The sequence below is a fragment of the Alligator sinensis genome, unplaced genomic scaffold (genome assembly GCF_000455745.1).
Source record: "Alligator sinensis unplaced genomic scaffold, ASM45574v1 scaffold71_1, whole genome shotgun sequence".
Classification (NCBI taxonomy): domain Eukaryota; kingdom Metazoa; phylum Chordata; order Crocodylia; family Alligatoridae; genus Alligator; species Alligator sinensis.
The window spans coordinates 5,524,376-5,528,342 of record NW_005841834.1 but is presented as its reverse complement, the minus strand read 5'-3'; the positions used below and the strand labels follow the sequence as shown (position 1 = coordinate 5,528,342).

The 3,967-nt window shown below is 48.0% G+C and overlaps 1 long non-coding RNA gene across 1 annotated transcript; it reads left to right on the top strand.

The window, feature by feature from the left end:
* Window positions 1-1,339: 1,339 nt before the first annotated feature.
* On the top strand, window positions 1,340-3,645 carry LOC102386708. The gene is made up of 3 exons (XR_322834.1): window positions 1,340-1,372; window positions 2,709-2,828; window positions 3,596-3,645. It is a non-coding gene; the product is annotated as an uncharacterized LOC102386708 (long non-coding RNA).
* The last annotated feature ends 322 nt before the right edge of the window (window positions 3,646-3,967 follow it).

Genomic DNA, 3,967 nt, shown 5'->3' with positions numbered 1-3,967 from the left:
GGGGGTCAGGCTAGATGATCTGTTCAGGTCCCTCCTGACCCTAGCTACTATGAAAATATGAAACCACCTTGCCATGAAAATGGGAGGCCACCAACCTTGGGGGCCCCCACTACCTGAGCCAGGGCCTGCACACAAGTGTCAAAGTGCAGGTTCTCCCGCATGGGCAGTTCACCCCGTGCCAGCAGGCGAGTGCCGGAAAGTGGGCTCCACCACCCGAGATGGAAAGGCTGGCAGTGGAGGGTCCAGGCCCCGCCAGCTTCAGGTCTCCCCACAGCTGCAGTTCCCCCCCACCCCAACGAGGGGGCCATGTTGGTGGGACTGGGCTAGGGCCAGGAATAGAATGAGTGGGTGTGCTGGCTGGTGTAGTGCACCTAGTCCCTTCAGGTGCTGGTGGTCTAGGCTTGGGGGCAGGGCCCCTGCCCTTCCCACCCCCAGCTGTGGAGGAGGCTGAAGAGGAGCCCTTCCCACTGCCTTTGTCCTTGGTCCCTGATGATGGGAGATGGGGCTTGGGAATCCCTCTGGGGGTGGGCAGTCTGGCCAAAGGAGAACCCCTGGTCCTGTTGATTCCCTACCGGAATCCCACCTGCCCCTGCAGCAGAGGTTGCAGGCTTCTCCACCCCCAGAGAAGGCTGGTCAGACTCTGCCTCTGGGGTGGAGGGTGCAGGGGCATGCATCCCCTTGGGGACTTGGCTGGGATCTGCACCCATAGTGGGGGCTGCAGAAAGCTCTGTGGGGGCATCTATCCCTCCCCCAGAAGTTTCCTGCCCTGCCATTGTTTCACATGAGGGCAGGGAAGACAATAAAGAAAAACAAAATATCCTGTGCAGCTGGTGAATCTAGTAGGGGCAGGCTGGGGTTGTGGGGGAGAAGGGGGGTAGGGAGAAAGGGGGCTGAAGCTCACCGAGCTACAGCCCCACAGGAAAAAAACCTGGAAGGGCTATGCTTTGAGAATGTGGGGGAGGAGGAACACATACAAGGGCTGGGGAAGCTTGACCTGGCTTACTCAGCCACACAACAAACACCAGGGCAGGAGGATTGAATCATAGGACTTACCACACAAGGACAAAAACACACAGGGAAGGCTGCTGAGGCAGGTGTAAAAGATGGCTGGAGCAGTGGAGGGGCTTTGTTTGTTGAAGATCTGTCCCAAAGTCCCTAAGGCCTCCAGCCAGGTGTTTAGCAGCAGAGCAGTAGGCAGGAAGACAAAGCAGGATCATATGCAGTGAGGTAGCCATGGGGGAGGGCAGGAGCAGTCAGTCAATTAGGAAGTAATACAGTGCAGGTGTGGTGTAAGGTAGTACAAGTTGGTGCAGCAGGGAATCTCCCTCTCTCCTGAGAGGGGGCATCAGCAGAAACAACAGCAGCAGCAATGGTAGGAGCCATCCAGTTCAGTCACTCAGGGCGTGCTTCTAGTGAACATAGAAGCTGGGGTGTGGTGCAGTGCAGTGGGCCCCTCCCTCAGGGGGGCCAGCAGTGTGCAGCAGAAGACACCCCCCCACGGTGGGGGGCAGCCACAGCCAGGAAGAGGTGCAGCCAACTTACTCCAAAAGCTCTGAGACCAAGCCAGCAGCTAACATTAGCCAGAGGCAGGAAAAGGCCTGACCATCTTCTCCCCAGAAGCTCCTAAGTCCAAGCCTGAGGTGGCAGCTGCAGTGACAGCAGCCTGAGACAGAAAGGGGTGAGGCCAACTTCCTCCCAAAGGCCTCTTCCCCCAGAAGTTCCTGAGGGCAAGTAGCCCTGAGCTGCTCACCAGGGCAGGTTTTTATACTGCTGGGGCCAGCAAAGGCTCTGGCCCCAAGCTCTAGCTCCCCCTGGCTACAGATCCAGGAGGAGCTGGGCAGGGTTGTTTTGCCCCAAGTGGCACAACTTACCCCATACCAAAGTGCATGTCTGGGCACATGCTCTGATGCAAAAATCCCCAATTCACACTTGTGCCGCTCCTATTTGAGCTGTTGCAAGCTCATGTGCCTGCATGTGTGGATATGCCCATGGAGCTTTTCTTGGGATATGTGCCTGCTCGTTATCTCAGTGCAAGTCTCTGGTAATGTCACAGTCAGTTCTTAGCACAAGATCATGCTGTATGTCATAAGCAGTATGAGAATGGTTCTTATTCTTTAAATATAGCTACATACTATGATAATTTTTGGCTTCATTCTCAACTGCTGTAAAAATACATGGTTCCATTGGCTTCAATGGAGTTGCACTGATTTATACTAGCTGAGAAGCCTTTGACTCTTCAGCTATCATGATTCATTTACAGCTGAGTGGACAGGGGGTAAGCTAAGAACAAGTTTGAACTCTTTAACTGCTCTGTCCTCACAACATGTTCTCTACTAGGATAGCACAGTATATTTCTCTTGCTGAAAATTACCTGTAATAAAATCAGAAAGACCAACCAACCATGAGAACTTTTCTTCTCACATTTTCTTACATAAAAAGAAAGGGTCCAGTCTTCACAGCTTTCATTCTTACTCTCATTGGGGTCAATGAATTGTCGATTTAAAGGCCACATGACAGGAATAGAAGTCTCATTTTTTTACTTTTATTTTTATGATTATATTCTCAGGACCAGCATGTTTGTATCATCCAACTCTGGTATTGCTAAATTAGCTAGGATGACAGTGCATCCCATTTTAAGCACCTGTGCCAGGTGTTTAAAAAGGCATCCTTTTTTTTTGAGAAAATAAATCACTTTGTCCTCTTTTCAGGAGGCTTGCTGGCACAGAAAAGCAGCAAGAGAGAAGAGGGAGCAGTGTCCCATTTTGAGAACAAGGAAATATGTTCACCATACATAAGGCTGATTTAATCAGGAACGCAAAGATTACTAGGTATGGCAGAATCCCCTGGTAGCTTAAAAGTAATGTGACAAGTTCGATATAATTCATCCTGGGCCTAGCCAGAGTGCTGCACCATAAGTTTACAGTAGCACTGAGGTGGATCCTTCTAAGTTGCAAACAGGAGGAAAAGGAGAAGGAAGGGCTAAACTGCCCTGAAGCAAACCCAGAAACTATGGGGAACAAGGGAATATAAAGATGGTATTGAGCCACCTTTCTTTACTCTCCCTTCTGAGTCCAGGTTGACCAGATCTTAGGACCAGGGCCTTCCATTTTTACAGATAAAATTTCAAATTAAAAACTAACCGGTAAATCCAATTTATATACTGAGACAAGTCCATGGCACCCAATATTTGCACATGCAAATAAAAACATCTAGCTTGGCTTTATGGGAATCTAGCTGCACATGCAGTTCTCAGACTTACCAATGCAAATGTCTGCTTGCTAACATGGAAGCTGGGTTTTGTTGTATAGCAACTGCATGTGATTTGGGGTTGATTTGCCTAAAAATGTCTATTGCTCTCAGCAATTACAGATTTGCACAGCTTTTCTCTTTAACTACAGAATGTACTAATTCACCCACCAAAACAATTCTTGTACTTGCCAATTAAGGATCAAAAACGTTCATATAGTCCCTTGGAACTGAATGGACAACACTCAGTCTGTAACCCTTGATGATAATAAAATTATAATCTCTTTAAGTCTTTTTTTGAAGGTCATTAACCAAGTGCCCTCTCCTTTTCCTTCTCTCCATCCTCCAGAAAGCTACTTGCATATAAACAACACAAGAAAAAAAGAGAAACAGACCAAATTCTTATTCATAATTTAAACTAACTTCTAAACCAAAGCAGATGGCAAAAAGACTGTGGAATAGCTGACTCATCAGCTGATCAGCTGTATTTAAAAGAGGAAAGCCAGAGGAGGGATCATCAGCTTATCTCTCAAGAAAGTCTCTGTCTGCCTGTAAGAATATTTGCAAGATGATAAAGCTGTTCTGACATAAAAAGACATTTGTTTTCCTGATGGATGTCAGCCATTGCAATCTGCAAGCTTGTCTGCAATACTAGCTCTTTAATGCTGGAGGAATTTTCAAAATTGATAAACCAGATGAAAAAATAATGCTTTCGAGTTTT